The sequence below is a fragment of the Choloepus didactylus genome, chromosome 2 (genome assembly GCF_015220235.1).
Source record: "Choloepus didactylus isolate mChoDid1 chromosome 2, mChoDid1.pri, whole genome shotgun sequence".
Taxonomy (NCBI): Eukaryota; Metazoa; Chordata; class Mammalia; order Pilosa; family Megalonychidae; genus Choloepus; species Choloepus didactylus.
In genome coordinates this window covers 36,867,732-36,890,780 of record NC_051308.1, presented here as the reverse complement: position 1 = coordinate 36,890,780, position 23,049 = coordinate 36,867,732, and the positions used below count along the sequence as shown (strand labels likewise).

The window sequence follows — 23,049 nt, the reverse complement described above, 5'->3', positions numbered from 1 at the left end:
TTACTTGTGTATAAGAACACTACAGCTTTTTGTGTGTTGAACTTTGCTGTATTCATTAATTAGCTCTAATAGCTTTGCTGTAGATTTTTCTGGATTTTCTACATATAGAATCATGTCATCTGTGAACAGTGAAAGTTTTACTTCTTCCGCTCCAATTTGGATGCCTTTTATTTCTTTTTCTTGCCTGATTGCTCTAGCTAGAACTTCCAGCACAATGTTGAATAACAGTGGTGACAGTGGGCATCCCTGTCCTGTTCCAGATCTTAGAGGGAAAGCTTTCAGTCTCTCCCCATTGCCTACGGATATTAGCTGTGGGTTTTTCGTATATTGCCTTTATCATATTGAGAAAATTCCATTCTATTCCTATCCTTTGAAGTGTTTCCATCAAGAAAGGATGTTGAATTTTGTCAAATGTCTTTTCTGCACTGATCGAGATGGTCAGGTAGTTCTTCTGCTTTGATTTATTGATGTGGTGTATTATATTAAATTATTTTTTTGTGTTGAACCAGCCTTGCATACCTGGAATAAACCCCACCTGGTCATGGTGTATAATTCTTTTAATGTGCTGCTGGATTTGATTTGTGAGTATTTTGTTGAGGATTTTTGTATCTATATTCTTTAAAGAGATTGGTCTATAATTTTCTTTCTTTGTAAAAGTGTCTTTGTCTGATTTTGGTTTTAGCATGATGTTGGCTTCATAGAATGAGTTGGGTAGCTTTCCCTCCTCTTCAGTTTTTTGGAGAGTTTGAGCAGGATTGGTACTAATTCCTTCTTGAATGCTTGGTAGAAGTCACATGTGAAGCCGTCTGGTCCTGGGCTTTTCTTTTTTGGGAGCTTTTTGATGACTGACTCAATCTCTTTACTTGTGATTGGTTTGTTGAGGTCAACTATTTCTTCTCGAGTCAATGTTGGTTGTTTATGCTTTTCCTGGACGTTGTCCATTTCATCCAAGTTGTCTAGTTTATTAGCATATGGTTGCTCATAGTATCCCCTCATTATCTCCTTTGTTTCTTCTGGGTCAGTTGTTATGTTTCCTTCCCTGTTTCTGATTGCATTTATTTGCATCTGCTCTCTCTCTCTCTCTCTTTTTTTTTTGTTAGCCTAGCAAGGGGTCCATTACTTTTGTTGATTTTTTTTCAAAGAACCAACTTCTGCTTTTATTGATTCTCTCTGTTGTTTTCCTATTCTCAATTTCATTTACTTTTTTTTTTTTTTTTTTTAATCATCATTTTATTGAGATATATTCACATACCACGCGGTCATACAAAACAAATTGTACTTTCGATTGTTTACAGAACCATTACATAGTTGTACATTCATCACCTAAATCAATCCCTGACACCTTCATTAGCACACACACAAAAATAACAAGAATAATAATTAGAGTGAAAAAGAGCAATTGAAGTAAAAAAGAACACTGGGTACCTTTGTCTGTTTGTTTGCTTCCCCTACTTTTCTACACATCCATCCATAAACTAGACAAAGTGGAGTTTGGTCCTTATGGCATTCCCAATCCCACTGTCACCCCTCATAAGCTACATTTTTATACAACTGTCTTCGAGATTCATGGGTTCTGGGTTGTAGTTTAATAGTTTCAGGTATCCACCACCAGCTACCCCAATTCTTTAGAACCTAAAAAAGGTTGTCTAAAGTGTGCGTAAGAGTGCCCACCAGAGTGATCTCTCGGCTCGTTTTGGAATCTCTCTGCCACTGAAGCTTATTTCATTTCCTTTCACATCCCCCTTTTGGTCAAGAAGATGTTCTCCGTCCCACGATGCCGGGTCTACATTCCTCCCCGGGAGTCATATTCCATGTTGCCAGGGAGATTCACTCCCCTGGGTGTCTGATCCCACGTAGGGGGGAGGGCAGTGATTTCACCTTTCAAGTTGGCTTAGCCAGAGAGAGAGGGCCACATCTGAGCAACAAAGAGGCATTCAGGAGGAGACTCTTAGGCACAAATACAGGGAGGCCTAGCCTCTCCTTTGCAGCAACCGTCTTCCCAAGGGTAAAACTTATGGTAGAGGGCTCAACCCATCAAACCACCAGTCCCCTATGTCTGTGGTCATGTTAGCAACCATGGAGGTGGGGTAGGCGAATACCCCTGCATTCTCCACAGGCTCCTCAAGGGGGCACAACATCTTTTTTTTTTTTTTTTTCCTTGTTTGTCTTTTTTAAATCAACTGTATGAAAAAAAAAGTTAAAAAGAAAACAAACATACAATAAAAGAACATTTCAAAGAGACCATAGCAAGGGAGTAAGAAAAAGACAACTAACCTAAGATAACTGCTTAACTTCCAACATGTTCCTACTTTACCCCAAGAAAGTTACATAATATAGCAGCATTTCAGTGAACTTGTTCCTACTACATCCATCAGAAATTAACAGACCATAGTCATTTCTGGGCATCCCCAGAACGTTAAATAGCTTATCTGTTCTTCTTGGATTATTGTTCCCCCTTCCTTAATTGCTCTCTACTGCTAGTTCCCCTACATTCTACATTATAAACCATTTGTTTTACATTTTTCAAAGTTCACATTAGTGGTAGCATATAATATTTCTCTTTTTGTGCCTGGCTTATTTCGCTCAGCATTATGTCTTCAAGGTTCATCCATGTTGTCATATGTTTCACCAGATCGTTCCTTCTTACTGCCGCGTAGTATTCCATCGTGTGTATATACCATATTTTATTTATCCACTCATCTGTTGAAGGACATTTGGGTTGTTTCCATCTCTTGGCAATTCTGAATAATGCTGCTATGAACATTGGCGTGCAGATATCTGTTCGTGTCACTGCTTTCCGATCTTCCGGGTATGTACCGAGAAGTGCAATCGCTGGATCGAATGGTAGCTCTATATCTAGTTTTCTAAGGAACTGCCAGACTGACTTCCAGAGTGGCTGAACCATTATACAGTCCCACCAACAATGAATAAGAGTTCCAATTTCTCCACATCCCCTCCAGCATTTGTAGTTTCCTGTTTGTTTAATGGCAGCCATTCTAACCGGTGTTAGATGGTATCTCATTGTGGTCTTAATTTGCATCTCTCTAATAGCTAGTGAAGCTGAACATTTTTTCATGTGTTTCTTGGCCATTTGTATTTCCTCTTCAGAGAACTGTCTTTTCATATCTTTTGCCCATTTTATAATTGGGCTGTCTGTACTATTGTCATTGAGTTGTAGGATTTCTTTGTATATGCAAGATATCAGTCTTTTGTCAGATACATGGTTTCCAAAAATTTTTTCCCATTGAGTTGGCTGCCTCTTTACCTTTTGAGAAATTCCTTTGAGGTGCAGAAACTTCTAAGCTTGAGGAGTTCCCATTTATCTATTTTCTCTTTTGTTGCTTGTGCTTTGGGTGTAAAGTCTAGGAAGTGGCCTCCTAATACAAGGTCTTGAAGATGTTTTCCTACATTATCTTCTAGGAGTTTTATGGTACTTTCTTTTATATTGAGATCTTTGGTCCATTTTGAGTTAATTTTTGTGTAGGGGGTGAGGTAGGGGTCCTCTTTCATTCTTTTGGATATGGATATCCAACTCTCCCAGCCCCATTTGTTGAAAAGACCATTATGGCTCAGTTCAGTGACTTTGGGGGCCTTATCAAAGATCAGTCGGCCATAGATCTGAGGGTCTATCTCTGAATTCTCAATTCGATTCCATTGATCTATATGTCTATTTTTGTGCCAGTACCATGCTGTTTGGCAACTGTGGCTTTATAATAAGCTTCAAAGTCAGGGCGTGTAAGTCCTCCCACTTCGTTTTTCTTTTTTAGAGTGTCTCTAGCAATTCGAGGCATCTTCCCTTTCCAAATAAATTTGATAACTAGCTTTTCCAAGTCTGCAAAGTAGGTTGTTGGAATTTTGATTGGGATTGCATTGAATCTGTAGATGAGTTTGGGTAGAATTGACATCTTAATGACATTTAGCCTTCCTATCCATGAACATGGAATATTTTTCCATCTTTTAAGGTCCCCTTCTATTTCTTTTAGTAGAGTTATGTAGTTTTCTTTGTATAGGTCTTTTACATCTTTGGTTAAGTTTATTCCTAGGTACTTGATTTTTTTAGTTGCTATTGAAAATGGTATCTTTTTCTTGAGTGTCTCTTCAGTTTGTTCATTTCTAGCATATAGAAACATTACTGACTTATGTGCATTAATCTTGTATCCTGCTACTTTGCTAAATTTGTTTATTAGCTCTAGTAGCTGTATCGTCGATTTCTCAGGGTTTTCTAGATATAAGATCATATCATCTGCAAACAATGACAGTTTTACTTCTTCTTTTCCAATTTGGATGCCTTTTATTTCTTTGTCTTGCCGGATTGCCCTGGCTAGCACTTCCAGCACAATGTTGAATAACAGTGGTGACAGCGGGCATCCTTGTCTTGTTCCTGATCTTAGAGGGAAGGCTTTCAGTCTCTCACCATTGAGTACTATGCTGGCTGTGGGTTTTTCATATATGCTCTTTATCATGTTGAGGAAGTTTCCTTCAATTCCTACCTTTTGAAGTGTTTTTATCAAAAACGGATGTTGGATTTTGTCAAATGCTTTTTCAGCATCTATTGAGATGATCAATTGATTTTTCCCTTTCGAGTTTTTAATGTGTTGTAATACATTGATTGTTTTTCTTATGTTGAACCATCCTTGCATGCCTGGAATGAACCCCACTTGGTCATGGTGTATGATTTTTTTAATGTGTCTTTGGATTCGATTTGCAAGTATTTTGTTGAGGATTTTTGCATCTATATTCATTAGGGAGATTGGCCGGTAGTTTTCCTTTTTTGTAGCATCTTTGCCTGGTTTTGGTATTAGATTGATGTTAGCTTCATAAAATGAGTTAGGTAGTGTTCCATTTTTTTCAATGTTTTGAAAGAGTTTGAGTAAGATTGGTGTCAGTTCTTTCTGGAAAGTTTGGTAGAATTCCCCTGTGAAGCCATCTGGCCCTGGGCATTTATTTGTGGGAAGATTTTTGATGACTGATTGGATCTCTTTGCTTGTGATGGGTTGGTTGAGGTCTTCTATTTCTTCTCTGGTCAGTCTAGGTTGTTCATATGTTTCCAGGAAATTGTCCATTTCTTCTACATTATCCAGTTTGTTGCCATACAGTTGTTCATAATATCCTCTTATAATTTTTTTAATTTCTTCAGGATCTGCAGTTATGTTACCTTTTTCATTCATTATTTTGTTGATATGGGTCTTCTCTCTTTTTGATTTTGTCAGTCTAGCTAGGGGCTTGTCAATCTTGTTGATCTTCTCAAAGAACCAACTTTTGGTGATATTTATCCTTTCTATTGTTTTTTTGTTCTCTATGTCATTTATTTCTGCTTTAATCCTTGTTATTTCTTTTCTTGTACTTGGTTTAGGATTGGTTTGCTGTTCATTTTCTAGCTTCTTCAGTTGATCCATTAGTTCTTTGATTTTGGCTCTTTCTTCCTTTTTAATATATGCGTTTCGTGCTATAAATTTCCCCCTTAGCACTGCTTTTGCTGCATCCCATAGGTTTTGGTATGTTGTGTTCTCATTTTCATTCGTCTCTATATATTTAGCGATTTCTCTTGCTATTTCTTCTTTAACCCACTGATTGTTTAGGAGTGTGTTGTTTAACCTCCAGATATTTGTGAATTTTCTAAGTCTCTGATGGTTATTGACTTCTAATTGTATTCCATTGTGGTCAGAGAATGTGCTTTGAATAATTTCAATCTTTTTAAATTTATTGAGGCTTGTTTTATGTCCCAGCATATGGTCTATTCTGGAGAAAGTTCCGTGAGCACTAGAAAAGTATGTGTATCCTGGTGATTTGGGATGTAATGTCCTGTAGATGTCTGTTAAATCTAATTCATTTATCAGATTGTTTAGGTTTTCAATTTCCTTATTGGTCTTCTGTCTGGTTGATCTATCTATAGGAGAGAGTGATGTGTTGAAGTCTCCCACAATTATTGTGGAAACATCAATTGCTTCCTTTAGTTTTGCCAATGTTTCTCTCATGTATTTTGTGGCACCTTGATTGGGTGCATAGACATTTACGATTGTTATTTCTTCTTGCTGAATTGCCCCTTTTATTAGTATGTAGTGGCCTTCTTTGTCTCTCAAAACATCCCTGCATTTGAAGTCTATTTTATCTGAGATTAATATTGCTACACCTGCTTTCTTTTGGCTGTAGCTTGCATGAAATATTTTTTTCCATCCTTTCACTTTCAGTTTCTTTGTGTCCCTGTGTCTAAGATGAGTCTCTTGTATGCAACATATTGATGGTTCATTTTTTTTGATCCATTCTGCGAATCTATATCTTTTAATTGGGGAGTTTAATCCATTTACATTCAACGTTAAAACCGTGAAGGCATTTCTTGAATCGGCCATCTTATCCTTTGGATTATGTTTGCCATATTTTTCCCTCTCTCTATTAATATCCTTTATTGTACCCATACCGAATCTCTTTAGTACTGAACCTTTCTCCAGGTCTCTCTGTCCTGTCTTTGTTTCTCTGTCTGTAGGGCTCCCTTTAGTATCTCCAGTAGGGCAGGTCTCTTGTTAGCAAATTCTCTCAGCATTTCTTTGTCTGTGAAAAATTTAAGCTCTCCCTCAAATTTGAAGGAGAGCTTTGCTGGATAAAGTATTCTTGGCTGGAAATTCCTCTCACTCAGAATTTTAAATATATCGTGCCACTGCCTTCTCGCCTCCATGGTGGCTGCTGAGTAGTCACTACTTAGTCTTATGCTGTTTCCTTTGTATGTGGTGAATTGCTTTTCTCTTGCTGCTTTCAGAACTTGCTCCTTCTCTTCTATGTTTGACAGTGTGATCAGTATATGTCTCGGAGTGGGTTTTTTTGGATTTATTCTATTTGGAGTTCGCTGAGCATTTATGATTTGTGTATTTATGTTGTTTAGAAGATTTGGGAAGTTTTCCCCAACAATTTCTTTGAATACTCTTCCTAGACCTTTACCCTTTTCTTCCCCTTCTGGGACACCAATGAGTCTTATATTTGGACGTTTCATATTATCTATCATATCCCTGAGGTCCATTTCGAGTTTTTCAATTTTTTTCCCCATTCTTTCTTTTATGCTTTCATTTTCCATTCTGTCATCTTCCAGGTCACTGATTCGTTGTTCAACTTCCTCTAGTCTTGTACTATGAGTGTCCAGAATCTTTTTAATTTGGTCAACAGTTTCTTTAATTTCCATAAGATCATCCATTTTTTTATTTAGTCTTGCAATGTCTTCTTTATGCTCTTCTAGGGTCTTCTTGATTTCCTTCATATCCCGTACTATGGTCTCATTGTTCATCTTTAGTTCTTTGAGTAGCTGCTCTAGGTGCTGTGTCTCTTCTGGTCTTTTGATTTGGGTGCTTGGGCTTGGGTTATCCATATCGTCTGGTTTTTTCATATGCTTTATAATTTTCTGTTGTTTTTGACCTCGTGGCATTTGCTGAACTTGATAGGGTTCTTTTAGGGTTTGTAGACCAGTTGAAGTCCTTATCTCTAATTTATCAGATCTACAGCTTCGTGGAGTACACTTTCTCTAACTAACCAGCAGGTGGCGTCCACGAGCCACCTGTTCTCCACAAGCCAGATCTCCCCTGCTTAGCCTTTTTGGTGAGTGGGGGAGTGAGTCTTGTGGGGCCCAATTGGTGTACGAAGCTTGCGTGTGTAGTTGGTGTTGCCTGCCCTGTATGTGGGGCGTGTTTCTGGGCAGTCGGGGAGGGGGGTGGCCCTAACAATCAAATCTCCCTGATGATCCTAGAGTTTTAAAGCTGCTGCAATAGTCTAATCCTTCAGTTCAGTGCTGCCACAGTTTGTCTCTGCCACTGACCCACAAGTCTTTGGTATTGGCGTATGGCTCCTGAGACTTGCAAGTGGGCCCCTCTTCCAGGCTGTGCACCCCGGGTCCTCTGTTGAGGGATGACTGTGCTATGTCACAGGTGAGTGCCGTCCCCCCAGGGCAGTTCTGGGCTGCTGGGCTGTGTTGGGAGGCTCCCAGTCTGCTCAAATGATGGCTGAATGGGGCTCTGTTAATTCACACTGCTCCCCCTTCCCAGCTCTGGGACATTCAGCTGAGGTTGCAGGGAAGGCTAATGTCCACGCCCAGTTTTGTGGTGTGTGCCTGTTATTTGAAGCACTTCCGTCACACTGGGTTGTCTGGGGCAGCTCTGGGCTATGGGGCTGGCGATGGGCAGGAGTGTTTCCTGTCCACCAGGATGGTGGCTGTGAGCGGACACCCCCCTTTTCTTGGGAAGTTGTGTTGTTTAGTGAATTTTCTCAGCCACTGGATTATTGCCTTTTGTCTCAGAGCTCTCTTAGTTCTGCTCTTGACTTGACGTGCCCAAATTTCAATTCTTTGAAGCTTTCTGTATTGAGCTTCTTAGAGTAATTGTTTTAGAAAAAGCAAAAAGGATTTAAAAAAAAAAAAAAAAACGGCCCTCCTCAGAGATCTAATGGGTTATTGAAATGCTAATAGACAAAGCAACCAGGGCCATCAAGGAAAGGTGCACAGGGCAGAGAGATCAGCTTTGCTTCGGGATTTGCATATGCGCCTCAAGGCCTGATCTCCGCCCTTCCCCTTTCTGTGTTCCTCTGCTTTTATTTTGGAGTTTTTCGTGTTGTTTTTTTTCTATGCCTGTCTCCTCTCTGCTGGGCTGGCTGCTCTCAGAGTCTCTGGTGTCTGGTCTCAGTCTATCTATGGTTGGAGTTTGAATCAGTAGAATGAGTTTCCGATAAGAGCAGCCACTGCAATTCTCCCTTCTCCTTCCCGGAGCTGACAGCCCCTCCTCCCCCGGGACTGAGCCTGGCAGGGAGGGGTGCGGGTCCCCTGGCCGCAAAAACTTACAGATTTCGCTGATCTCAGCAGTTCCACGTTTTCATGAGTGTTGTATGAAGTATGCCCAAAGACAGATTGCTCTGTGGTGTCCATTCCACGCAGTTCCTGGCTTTTTACCTACTTTCCTGGAGGAGTAACTAAAACATACAGCTCACCAGTCTGCCATCTTGCCCCGCCTCCAATTTCATTTACTTTTGCTCTAATCTTTGTTATTTCTTTCCTTCTGTTTGCTTTGGGGTTAGTTTGCTGTACTTTCTTTAGTTCCTCCAGGTAGACAGTTAATTCCTCAATTTTTGCTCTCTCTTTTCTTTTAATATAAGCATTTAGGGCAATAAATTTCCCCCTCAGCACTGCCTTTGTTGCATCCCATAAGTTTTGATGCATTGTGTTTTCATTGTCATTTGCTTCAAGGTATTTACTAATTTCTCTTATAATTTCTTCCTTTGCCCTCTGGTTTTCTAAGAGTATGTTGTTTAGTCTACATATATTTGTGAATTTTAAAGTCTTCTGCCTGTTATTTATGTCCAACTTCATTCCATTATGATCCGAGAAAGTGTTTTTTATAATATCAATATTGTTAAATTTGTTGAGACTTGCTTTGTGACCCAGCATGTGGTCTATCCTAGAGAATGTTCCATGAGCACTTGAGAAAAATGTGTATCCTGCTGTTGTGGGGTGTAGCATTCTAGAAGTGTCTATCAGGTCTAGTTCATTTATCCTACAATTTAACATTTCCGTTACCTTATTGATCTTCTGTCTAGAGGTTCTGTCCATTGATGAGAGTGGTGTATTGAAGTCTCCAACTCTTTAGAGTTATCTACTTCTCCTTTCAGTGTTCTCAGTGTTTGCTTCATGAATTTTGGGGCACTCTGGCTTGATGCATAAATATTTATGATTGTTATGTTTTCTTGATCAATTGACCCTTTTATTAATATATAATGTCCTTCTTTGTCTCTTTTAATTGTTTTACTTTTGAAGTCTGATTTGTCTGATATTAATATAGCTACTCCCAGTTTTTTCTGGTGCTGTTTGCATGAAATATCTTTTTCCAACCTTTAACTTTCAACCTATTTTTGTCCTTGTGTCTAAAGTGAGTTTTTTGTAGACTGCATATAGATGGGTCCTGTTTTTTGATCCATTCTGCCTGTCTGTGTCTTTTTATTGGGGAGTTTAATCCATTAACATTTAGTGTTATTACTATAAGGGCAGTACTTTCTTCTACCATTTTGTCTTTTGCATTTTATATGTCATGTCTTATTTTTTCCTCTCTCTCCTTTTACCCTTCCTGATAATCTTCATTTCTACACTCTTCTCCAAACCTCTTTCTCCTGTCTTTTCCTATCAGCCTGTAGCACTCCCTTTAGTATTTCTTGTAGCGCTGGTCTCTTTTTCACAAACTCTGTCAGTGTCTTTTTGTCTGAAAATATTTTAATCTCTCCCTCATTTTTGAAGGACAGTTTTGCAAGATATAGAATTCTTGGTTGGCAGTTCTTCTCTTTCAGTATCTTAAATATATCATACCACTGTCTTCTCGCCTCCATGGTTTCTGTGGAGAAATCTGTAGGTAGTCTTATCGAGCTTCCCTTGTATGTGATAGATTGCTTTTCTCTTGCTGCTTTCAGAATTCTTTCTTTGTCTTTGACATTGGACAGTCTGTTCAGTGTCTTGGAGTAGCTCTATTGGGATCTATTCTGTTTGGGGTATGCTGTACTTCTTGAATTTGTGATTTTTCTGTCTTTCATAAGAGCTGGGAAATTTTCAGTGAGTATTTCTTCAATTATTGTTCCTGCTCCCTTTCCCCTCTCTTCTCCCTCTGGGACACCCATAACATGTATATTTGTGCACTTTATGTTGTCACTCAGCTCCCTAAGACCCTGCTCATATTTTTCCATTCTTTTCACCATCTGTTCTTTTGTGTGTGTGAATTCAGATGTCTGGTCTTCCAATTCACTGATCCTTTCTTCTGCCTGTTCAAATCTACTGTTGTATCCCTCCACTGTCTTTTTCATCTCCTCCATTATGCCCTTCATTCCCATAAGTTCTGCCATCTGTTTTTTCAAGTTTATGAATTCTTCCTTGTGGTCATCCAGTGTCCTTCTTATATCCTTCATCTCTTTTGCTGTGTCTTTCCTCAGTTCATTGACTTGATTTTTGAATTGATTTAGATTTGTTTGAACTTCTCCAATTAGTTCTTCCTTCAGTTCATTTAATTTATTTAGCAATAATTGCTTCAACTCCTGTATCTTGGTTGAACTATTAGTTTGTTACTTTGGCTGGTCCATATTTTCATGTTTCCTAGTATGACTCATTATCTTAAGCTGTCTAGGCATCTGTCTTTCTTGATTAGTTTATTCTGGAGCTCCTTTTCACTCTTTTACCTAGGGTTTTCTTGTTGGTTGGCTTTGTTCTCTAACCTTTGGTGTTTAGTTCAGCTTATTCTAGATAGACCTCTAACTTAGATTCTGTTTAGTTGATCAGAGTTTTTCACCTCTTGTTTTTCTGTTTCTTGCCCTGCCTCTACATAGCCTTTTGGTGTGAACATCTCCTCAGATATGGTCAACCCCAGTCAGGTTTTCCCCGTCCAGAGAGGCCCAGACCTCAGGAGGAGGGTATGGAGTTTCCTTGAGAATGAGACCCTCCTGTGAGGCCTTTAGTGTCTGTGCTTTTCCTATGCTGTCCAGCAGGTGGCGCTTGCCAGCCCGCAGCTCCCCCACCAGTGTGAGGAAGTGCAGTGCCTTTAGTTCTCCCGGTGACCCTGACTGAAGCTGGTTTCTGAATTCCAGCCCCTGGGGTCTGAGTTCCCCATAGGAGGGCTGCCACTGGAGCTGGGCCACACCCCCCTTTTCTTGGAAAGTTATGGTCCTTAGCAAATTGTCTCGCCCACTAGACTCTTTGCTTTGTCTCTCAGAGCTATCTTCGCTCTTACCTGGGTCCAAATTGCAAACCTTTGTGGCTTTTGGTAATGGGCTACTTAGAATAGTCATTTTAAAAAGAGAGAGAGAGAGAAAGATTAAAAAAAAAAAAAATAGAAAAAGAAAAGAAAGGCCCAGTATAGACTATTTAAAGACAAGCCCTTAATTCCTCCTTGCAGTTCTGATGGGCTTTTGAAATGCAAAATGACAAGGCAATTGAGTAGCAAATATGAAACCAGAAAAACCTGCTTTTCAGAGAAGAGCCCTGGTTTCTCAAGTTTGCAAATGTGCCAGGTTCTGTTTGAGCCCAACTCCATAAGTCTCTGGGTTTTTTTTGTTTTTTTTCTGCTGTGTTTGCTAGCCCTACCTCCTCTCCACCAGGCTGACTGTCCCAGATTCTCCAGTGTCTGGTCTCAGATTATCTATGGTTGGAGTTTTTGTTTAGCAGTCTGAGTTTGTTAATCAGTGCTGCAACTGCAGTTCTCCTTCCTGGTTCCCAGCACTGACAGCCCCTCCTCCCTTGGAAGAGTAGCCGCAAAACAGTCTGTTGTGATTGCCGGGAGGGATGCGGACATCCTGGCCAAGAGAATTTACAGATTTCTCTGATCTCAGCTGGTCCACGCTCTGGAGACTGTTGTGTGCTATGTGTCCAAACTCATATTCCTCTGTGTCATCTGTTCCACACAGTTCCTGGCTATCTAGCAGCTGCCCCAGAAGAGTAACTAAAAGACACACCTCACCATTCTGCCATCTTGCCCTGCTCTCAAAACATTAAATTTTTGGCCTATCAAAGGTAAAGTTTAAAATTAAAAAGTAGGTTTTATACTGCCTTTCTTAGATAGATGGGAGATTCAGGAAAAAAGCTTTGGGAACTTTTGAAATAACTCTTAGTCGAGCCCTTGTTCATGTTTGCCTTTCTCATAGAACCCATCAAGATGGTGAATTAGATGATTTCTGGCCACTTCTCATCTTGAGTATCTGTGATAACCTGGCATTATTTTCTATACCGTTTGTTCCTCCTCTGACACACAGTACCAGATGTGTTACTGACATCACCAGCACCAGTGTTGATCAGTCTCCATATTAATCTAAAGTTAATAGATAGAGAACTCTGCCTTGTCTACCTCCCAAGCATTTTTGAGCTTTTTTTTTCATTAAACTATTTATATAGATATTTAAAAAGTCTGTCTATGTAGCTATTCAAGTAACGATCCAGCATTATTTTTAAAAGCATTTTATGACACTAGTTCTTACCTACCTAATGAAGGGATAATTTTTATTGACTGTTCACATAAAGTATTCCAACATAGAACTTTGATTAGGGGAACCTGGTTTACCAAGTGTTAAAATTACCAAAAGGCTAAATTATGTGGTTATTTGAATGATCTGAAATTCCCCAGGAGAATACAATAGAATTTCACAGCAGGAAGAACCTCAGAAATAATTTAATCCAGCTCTCTTTACTTTTCAGATGAAAACATTGAAGCCAGGGAAGTTAAAACCCAAGGTTTAGCTAGTTTGACTTATTGTTGTGGGCTTTTCAATACATTATGCTTAGAATAAATTCCTCAAACTCTTTCATTAGTCTTTGGATATCATTGATGTAAATAATAGGTTTTAGGGGTTGCAAACAGAATTTACAGCATTGTGAACTGAATACAGTGAAATTAAAATTGTAGCCTAATTGTCTTAGTACTGGAGTCTTAACTAGGACATCACTACAACTTGAGAACATGCCATCCAACGTGTTCCTCATTTTTCTTTTGAAAATTCTTATTTGTCCACAGTCTAATTCTTTTAAGATGAATTAATTTTTTTTTTTTAATTCCAGACTTTTGACTGAGAAGAAAACCCTTTTCTGTTGGCATTATTTTTATAGAAACTGACTGGGCTAGAATTTTGCTTTGAACTTTATTAAGATTTTGACTGTTATTTAAGTTATATAAATTTAGCTTTTCATTAAAGAGTAAACATGAAAAAGTTTAGTGAAGAAAAATCAATTTCATTATATATATATTTATGTATATATATTTATATTATTTATATATATATATATGCATAACTAAAGAATCTCTGTAAAAGTTTGAGGGAATAGCCTGTCTTCCTCTCCAGTAAAATGAAGACATCACAACAGCTGCAGGATATTGGTTACACTGTTGGAATTCATTTCGATACAGTAGATTTTCATTGTCTTTTTTAACTCCCCCCCTTTTTTTTTGATAGCAAGTGTGACTTTTAACCTTCCAAACTCAAACCTGTGTGATACTAACTAATTTTTTAGGTGCAAGATAATCTAAAATATATGGAAAATGAATTTCAGAAAGATTCAGAAATCATTTTTGTAATTTGTAATTTAGATAATTATTCTTACATTGAATAAAATATAAATGTATACTAAAAATTGAAAACTAGCAAATGTTGGAGATGAAGACAATTGGCAAATTTATGCATTATGATTATTTTTATACTTTTGATCTCTAGTCCAATTGGTTGGAGCCTTTTCTTGTTATTAAATGGGTCTCAGATATAAAATAGAAAATTTCAATGTACTTTTAGACATGTAAATAGACCTCAAAGAGGTCAAACATAACACACAAACTCTTACTTGTATAAATAGCTAGTGTCAGGAAGAGAAATAAAAATAAGCATGACTCATGGTCTTGTATTTTACATTGTTTTTATTAGAATATGTAAGGCTCACAAATTAAGAGTTTGTAATGAAAATGCAAAATGTTTTTACTTTTTTTATAGACAAGATCCACAAAATTTTGAAAGTGAGAAATGTTTGTGTGTCTTTCTTATCTTGTATAAGTAATGAAATATATTTGTTGTTTCAGACTTAAGGTAAGCACCAAAAGTACTTATAAAGCTGTGCCTTCAACTTTGCCCCTAGACCAATTTTTTTTTTTATAATGCACGCATGTTTTATTCAAATCATCACCAGTCTTCAATGTTCTGAGGCTTATTTTTATTTTTATTTTTTTATTTAATAAATTTTATTTTGTAATAAATTCAATCTTACAGGAACAGTTGCAAAAATAGTACAAACCCCATACATAGAACTCCATCATACCCCGACCCCCCTCCTGCGATAGCCCGATCCACCACCTTTAACATCCTGTCACACCATCTTTCTTTCCCTCCCTATCTATCATCCATCATCTATTGCTCTGTTCTCTGAACATACGAGAGCAAGCTGCACATATCTTTGAACAAACATTATAATTCACATATACCTTTCCCATCGACAAGAACATTCTTTTATGCAACCTCATTAAGCGCAGCTAAGAAGTTCAAGAAATTCAACATTGATACAAAGCTTACATTCTGTATTTCCTTTTTTTTTTTCTTGTGTCCCATCTGTGTCCCTTTGAGCCTCTTCTCCTCCATCCTCAGATCCCATCCAGGATCATCCTTGGCATTTAATTGTCATCTATTTAGACTGCCCTAGACCAATTTTTTGGACAATAAATTTGTGTTGTAATCTAAATTAGCACTAACTTCACGTCAGGAGGCACTGCTACTATTTTAAATTCATTATACAAAGCCTTGTTATGTTAAAAGTAGTTTCAGGCACATTTAATTTATTTAAATGGTACTTAAAGTGTAATATCGTTAGGTATAAATATTAAACAGCTGTGACTATAGGACTATTATAAAGTTCATAGGATATATAAACCTTTCTCCAAAATGTCACCAGATTTTTTTTCATGTAACACCATATATATTTATAACAATGGATTCTCATAATTTTTATTCAGCCTATTTATAAGATTCTCAAAGCCTTTCTAAATCATTAAAGGAAGTTTATATATTTTCCATTTTTTTCTCTCACCTTTCTATACCTAGATCCCTGCAGTCGCTCCCAACTTGCTCTTCTTATCTTTAATATTTCCCCTTTCTAGTTGTTCCTAAACATGCCACTACATCAGTCATCCTGAAATAGTATTTTCATCATATCAGTTCGTGTTGAGAAGCTTTAGCAGTTTCCTATTTCTATTATCCACTTTTATTTCTTGCTTCCCAGAAAGCGACACCTACTCCAATAAGCTGCCCTCCTCTCTATTCCCCCATAATAAGTCCTTGTTGACTTTACTCATGCTGCCATGTGAAGGTACCTAGCAGAAGTCTTGGCACAATGTTTGTTTCCTTTCTGTCTCTTGGTTATCTCTCTGAAATCTACCTGTGCTTCAAGATCTAACTCAAATTTACTTACTATGTCAATTTTCAGGGACTACTCTGGTCCAAAATTGTTTTCCTATTCTCCTTTCACTCAATGTTGGTACTATGCCTTTAAGTTCCAGTTACTTTCTTGTCTTATTCTTTAATTGTTTCTTGTTAGAAGATCATATTTGAAAATTGTGGGAGGCAGTGGTTCCAGCTCTAACTGTGTAGACTCTACTCCATGACCCCATTGAACCAGATCCCCGCTGAGGAAAAGCCTGGGAACCTGTTTTTAATAAGTTACCCAGGTGATTCCAGTGATGACCAAATTGCTTGGTGTTACTTAAACTGGTCAGTAAACGTTTGAATTGAGCAGAATTACCTGAAGACTTTGTATTAAATGTATTTCAAGTCTTTGAAATTTTGTGATCTGTGTAGAATGTTACTTTTTATCAAGATTATAGTTAGCCATGAGGCCCAATTCTCCCCAAATTCTATATCAGTGAAAGTCATTTTCACCTAAAATATTTCAGTCACATGTATAAATGAGTACATATGCATTTTCCCTTCTTAAATTATTAACTTTACCTTTTTTAAAATTATGCAACTAATTCACAAACACATTCTCATGAAGCATTCAAACAATGCAAAGTAAAATTCACTCTTGATTTCCTTGCCTAATTCTTTTCCTTCCCCAGAGATCAACATGGCTATCAACTTGCCATGATCCTTTCTGAACTTTTTAATTATGTTTACATATTTTTAATTTAGTAATCTCTTTTCACTTAAGTACATTGTGAAATGTTGTGAAAATTTTTCGCTTTGTTTATCTTGGAACTTTTTCCATATCAGTATTTGTATATATGTGTGCATATTCATTCTGTATAGTATCCACTTGTATGACTGTGCCACCATTTATTTAAGCATCCTCCTATTAATGGCATTTATTTAGGTGGTTCTCATTTTTTTCCTTATCGTAAACCTCAGTGAATATCCTTATATCCGCCCTTTGTGCATGTGTGCCATTTGCTCTTAAATAAGAATCTGTTCCTGCTCTGCCTTCCTTTCCATTTTAGGTTCACAAGCAATATCTCAGTGAACAGTGAACATCAGTGAACAGCTTCTCTTTTTCATGCCGTGGGGGGTGGGGGTGGGGAGTGTGAGAAAAAAAGCACAAGCTGAAGTCAGGAAATTTGGATTCCAGGCATGACTCTGGTGTTGACTTGCTCTTTGATCTTGGACCTTTTTCTTCTTTCTTACATGGAGTTAGGTGAGATGACTTTTAGGGTTCCTGGTAGTTCTAACAATTTATTATTCTAATTAGGATTGTGGGTGGGATGCCATTCATTTTTATTTTATATTTAGGTAGTAGCAAGTACCATTTGAATCTTATAGAGTAAATCACATATGTTTGGAGTGGTTTTATGAATAAAGGGGCATTACATTTTATTCCACATCATTCTTCTGCTTTACTTCTTAACTGATACATCAATGCAGTTGCCTGATGAAGAAGTAGTAGTGGTGGTGTAATTGTAGTAGTAATAATCACACCTGCTTTCTTTTGGATGGTGCCTGACAGTTTACAGAAAACTATCACCCATACCAGCTTATTGCTTTTTAAACTTTTTATTTTGAAATCATTACAAACTTACAAGACAATTACAAAAAATAATACAAAAGCCATACAGAGAACTCCAACATACCTATCTCCCAGATACCCAGAGCCACCAGTTTTAACATTTTGCCACATTTGCTATACCATTCTCTCATCCATTATTTGTCTTTCTTTATATCTATATCCTAAACATTTGAGAGTAGGTTATGTATTATGCTCCTTGAACACTTAACACTTTCATGTATTTCCTGAGAACAAAGACATTCACTAATGTAACCACCTTGCCGTTATAAAGTTCAAGAAATTTAACATTGATATAGAGCAGTCTGTATTCCAGTTTTTTCATATGTCCCAATAATGTCCTTTTGAGCCTTTTCTCCTCCATTTACTAGTTCCAATTCAGGATCATGTATTGATTGCATTTAATTGTCATTGTCTCTTTAGTTGCTCTTTTTTTTTTTCTTTTAAATTGTGGAAACATATATACAACATCAACTTTCCCATCTCAGCCTCAGCCACTACAAGGCATCCACCTCATTTTTAAATAGTGTCCTCCTTTCTCACAAATTAAAGGACTTAATCATTTAGCTAATGAGTTTCAGGGCCCAGACTTTACTGCATATTCCTGATTTCTAAATTCACTGTTCTTTAAGGACAAAAAATTATATATACTTAAAATATTTGTTTAGTATATGCTAAATTTCTTTTATAAAGTGCTTGGTATTTATTAGGTTCTCCTTTAATGTTAGTCCCCTGCCTCCAACCATTTCCTCCCTCCTAGTTTATTTTTAAATTTGGGTCATCTTAAAAGGTAGTATTAGGACTCTTTTCAGTTACAATAGTTCCAGATATCAAGATGACCAGCACTTTTGAGTCACCATCTCCTGAGCATTCAGGAATTGCACTGTGCAAGCAGTAGTGGCTATTGTTATCCTTCAAATCATTTGACACAGACCTTAAACAGTTAGCACTGATGCATGAAAGGTGGATTAGAGGCCGAGCTTAGCTTGTCTACCAGGTTTCTGTTTCATCTTCACTATAGAACTCAAGTGTGCGAGTGATGATTCATGGAAATACTTAATGATGAAGAATGGTTTTGTTTTAGTTGGAAGTCTTTTAAAAGAATGCTCATCAAAGTGTGGATTCTTTATCCTCAGATTCTTTCTTCCTAGCATACTGGCACTGAAGTTATTACATGTATAATATTCTTTTACAAAAAGGTAATATGGTACAATGCAATGTAATTGTTAAGGCTAAAATGTGCTGTTTTAAGCATTTTCTTGCTTAAATTTGATTACTACCTATAAAGGTAAAGTATATCTCCTTCATAGAATTTTATTTGTACAGAAATATACAACAACTATTTTCATAGCCTTGAAAGGAGGAGCCATTTGAAATTTATGAAAACTGATATTTCCCTTCGTAAATTGTGATATTAATTCTGCAACTATGTGAAGAATAGCTAGACTGATGGGAAGTTTTCATGATTCAGTATGCCCATTTTCCTCACCTTACAATGTCCTCCTCTCTCCAAAAATTATTAAAAGAAAGGGAAGGTGAGGGAGGTAGAGACAAAAAAAGAAACACACACATAGACCATTTGTAGCTTTTCCACATTTTTTTGTCCTTTTAGGCTGTTCTTACCTTAATGAAAACTGATTTTAAATTCTACATCTCCTGAAAGAAAAGATACTTTTCCTGTATAAGAGATTAATACTGTATGATTGTCCCCATGATTTTCACCCCTTGGTTTTATAGACTGACACATACACATGCAGGTCAGTGCGCAGCAGATTAGACACCCAGAGACTTGAGTTTTCATTACAGCTCTGCTGCTACCCTGAGTGACCAAAGCCAAACTAAGGCCCTTCTCTAAAATTGGGTCTGGAACAGAATTGGACTATATGTATTATGTATTCTTCAAGATTCTTTTCAGTGCTTGCAATCTGTATGGTTTTTCCATTTTGATTTTTTTAACATTTTTAATGGGCTTAGAGTTCCTAATAAGGACATATAAATAAGGCATGAGCTTTAGAACGTATTATATCTTTCATATAAAAATATTAATACAAAATGCATTCTAAAATATAAGCTCCATAAAGTTTGGGACCTCATTTGTCTCATTCAATACTATACTAGGATTTAGATTTTTTTTTTAAAGAATGAGTACATGTACCTTAGTGAGAAATGTAAAATGGAGAGGGAAAATAAGAAAGTGAATTTTAGATCTCAAAAAAAATTCTAAAGTAGGGTTCCAACTATTGGAATTGTAATAGCTTAAAGTAGAAATATTAGAGGACAGATTTTGCTTCTTGTTTTTTTTGTTTATTTGTTTGTTTGTTTTCCTTAAAGTGTGGGACAGCCTGGCAGAAGATTTCAGGTTAGATGGAGATAATTATGTAGGGAACTAATTCTTTTTTTTTTTTTTTTTTTTTTTTTTTGTTTGTTTGTTTTTTTTTTTTTTTTTTTTTAATCATCATTTTATTGAGATACATTCACATACCACGCAGTCATACAAAACAAATTGTACTTTCGATTGTTTACAGTACCATTACATAGTTGTACATTCATCACCTAAATCAATCCCTGACACCTTCATTAGCACACACACAAAAATAACAAGAATAATAATTAGAGTGAAAAAGAGCAATTGAAGTAAAAAAGAACACTAGGTACCTTTGTCTGTTTGTTTGCTTCCCCTACTTTTCTACACATCGATCCATAAACTAGACAAAGTGGAGTTTGGTCCTTATGGCATTCCCAATCCCACTGTCACCCCTCATAAGCTACATTTTTATACAACTGTCTTCGAGATTCATGGGTTCTGGGTTGTAGTTTAATAGTTTCAGGTATCCACCACCAGCTACCCCAATTCTTTAGAACCTAAAAAAGGTTGTCTAAAGTGTGCGTAAGAGTGCCCACCAGAGTGATCTCTCGGCTCGTTTTGGAATCTCTCTGCCACTGAAGCTTATTTCATTTCCTTTCACCTCCCCCTTTTGGTCAAGAAGATGTTCTCCATCCCACGATGCCGGGTCTACATTCCTCCCCGGGAGTCATATTCCACGTTGCCAGGGAGATTCACTTCCCTGGGTGTCTGATCCCACGTAGGGGGGAGGGCAGTGATTTCACCTTTCAAGTTGGCTTAGCCAGAGAGAGAGGGCCACATCTGAGCAACAAAGAGGCATTCAGGAGGAGACTCTTAGGCACAAATACAGGGAGGCCTAGCCTCTCCTTTGCAGCAACCGTCTTCCCAAGGGTAAAACTTATGGTAGAGGGCTCAACCCATCAAACCACCAGTCCCCTATGTCTGTGGTCATGTTAGCAACCATGGAGGTGGGGTAGGCGAATACCCCTGCATTCTCCACAGGCTCCTCAAGGGGGCACTACATCGTTTTTTTTTTTTTTTTTTTTTTTCCTTGTTTGTCTTTTTTCTTTTTTCTTTTTTTTAACTTTCCCTTCTTTTTTCAAATCAACTGTATGAAAAAAAAAGTTAAAAAGAAAACAAACATACAATAAAAGAACATTTCAAAGAGACCATAGCAAGGAAGTAAGAAAAAGACAACTAACCTAAGATAACTGCTTAACTTCCAACATGTTCCTACTTTACCCCAAGAAAGTTACATACTATAGCAACATTTCAGTGAACTTGTTCCTACTACATCCATCAGAAATTAACAGACCATAGTCATTTCTGGGCATCCCCAGAACGTTAAATAGCTTATCTGTTCTTCTTGGATTATTGTTCCCCCTTCCTTAATTGCTCTCTACTGCTAGTTCCCCTACATTCTACATTATAAACCATTTGTTTTACATTTTTCAAAGTTCACATTAGTGGTAGCATATAATATTTCTCTTTTTGTGCCTGGCTTATTTCGCTCAGCATTATGTCTTCAAGGTTCATCCATGTTGTCATATGTTTCACCAGATCGTTCCTTCTTACTGCCGCGTAGTATTCCATCGTGTGTATATACCACATTTTATTTGTCCACTCATCTGTTGATGGACATTTGGGTTGTTTCCATCTCTTGGCAATTGTGAATAATGCTGCTATGAACATTGGCGTGCAGATATCTGTTCGTGTCACTGCTTTCCGATCTTCCGGGTATATCCCGAGAAGTGCAATCGCTGGATCGAATGGTAGCTCTATCTCTAGTTTTCTAAGGAACTGCCAGACTGACTTCCAGAGTGGCTGAACCATTATACAGTCCCACCAACAATGAATAAGAGTTCCAATTTCTCCACATCCCCTCCAGCATTTGTAGTTTCCTGTTTGTTTAATGGCAGCCATTCTAACCGGTGTTAGATGGTATCTCATTGTGGTCTTAATTTGCATCTCTCTAATAGCTAGTGAAGCTGAACATTTTTTCATGTGTTTCTTGGCCATTTGTATTTCCTCTTCAGAGAACTGTCTTTTCATATCTTTTGCCCATTTTATAATTGGGCTGTCTGTACTATTGTCATTGAGTTGTAGGATTTCTTTGTATATGCAAGATATCAGTCTTTTGTCAGATACATGGTTTCCAAAAATTTTTTCCCATTGAGTTGGCTGCCTCTTTACCTTTTTGAGAAATTCCTTTGAGGTGCAGAAACTTCTAAGCTTGAGGAGTTCCCATTTATCTATTTTCTCTTTTGTTGCTTGTGCTTTGGGTGTAAAGTCTAGGAAGTGGCCTCCTAATACAAGGTCTTGAAGATGTTTTCCTACATTATCTTCTAGGAGTTTAATGGTACTTTCTTTTATATTGAGATCTTTGGTCCATTTTGAGTTAATTTTTGTGTAGGGGGTGAGGTAGGGGTCCTCTTTCATTCTTTTGGATATGGATATCCAACTCTCCCAGCCCCATTTGTTGAAAAGACCATTATGGCTCAGTTCGGTGACTTTGGGGGCCTTATCAAAGATCAGTCGGCCATAGATCTGAGGGTCTATCTCTGAATTCTCAATTCGATTCCATTGATCTATATGTCTATCTTTGTGCCAGTACCATGCTGTTTTGGCAACTGTGGCTTTATAATAAGCTTCAAAGTCAGGGAGTGTAAGTCCTCCCACTTCGTTTTTCTTTTTTAAAGTGTCTTTAGCAATTCGAGGCATCTTCCCTTTCCAAATAAATTTGATAACTAGCTTTTCCAAGTCTGCAAAGTAGGTTGTTGGAATTTTGATTGGGATTGCATTGAATCTGTAGATGAGTTTGGGTAGAATTGACATCTTAATGACATTTAGCCTTCCTATCCATGAACATGGAATATTTTTCCATCTTTTAAGGTCCCCTTCTATTTCTTTTAGTAGAGTTATGTAGTTTTCTTTGTATAGGTCTTTTACATCTTTGGTTAAGTTTATTCCTAGGTACTTGATTTTTTAGTTGCTATTGAAAATGGTATCTTTTTCTTGAGTGTCTCTTCAGTTTGTTCATTTCTAGCATATAGAAACATTACTGACTTATGTGCATTAATCTTGTATCCCGCTACTTTGCTAAATTTGTTTATTAGCTCTAGTAGGTGTATCGTTGATTTCTCAGGGTTTTCTAGATATAAGATCATATCATCTGCAAACAATGACAGTTTTA

The 23,049-nt window shown here is 37.4% G+C and overlaps 1 protein-coding gene across 8 annotated transcripts in view; it reads left to right on the top strand.

Moving 5' to 3' along the window:
• DISP1 (dispatched RND transporter family member 1) overlaps positions 1–23,049 on the top strand; it is a 273,352-nt gene that overhangs the window by 205,971 nt on the left and 44,332 nt on the right. Inside the window, exon 1 of one of the 8 annotated variants that reach the window (XM_037823315.1) lies at positions 12,448–12,505. The exons of the other annotated variants lie outside the window; for them this stretch is intronic. The gene's annotated coding sequence lies outside the window, so the exon portion shown is untranslated. Of the gene's footprint in view, positions 1–12,447; positions 12,506–23,049 lie in introns of those variants that run through there. 8 annotated transcript variants of the gene reach the window in all.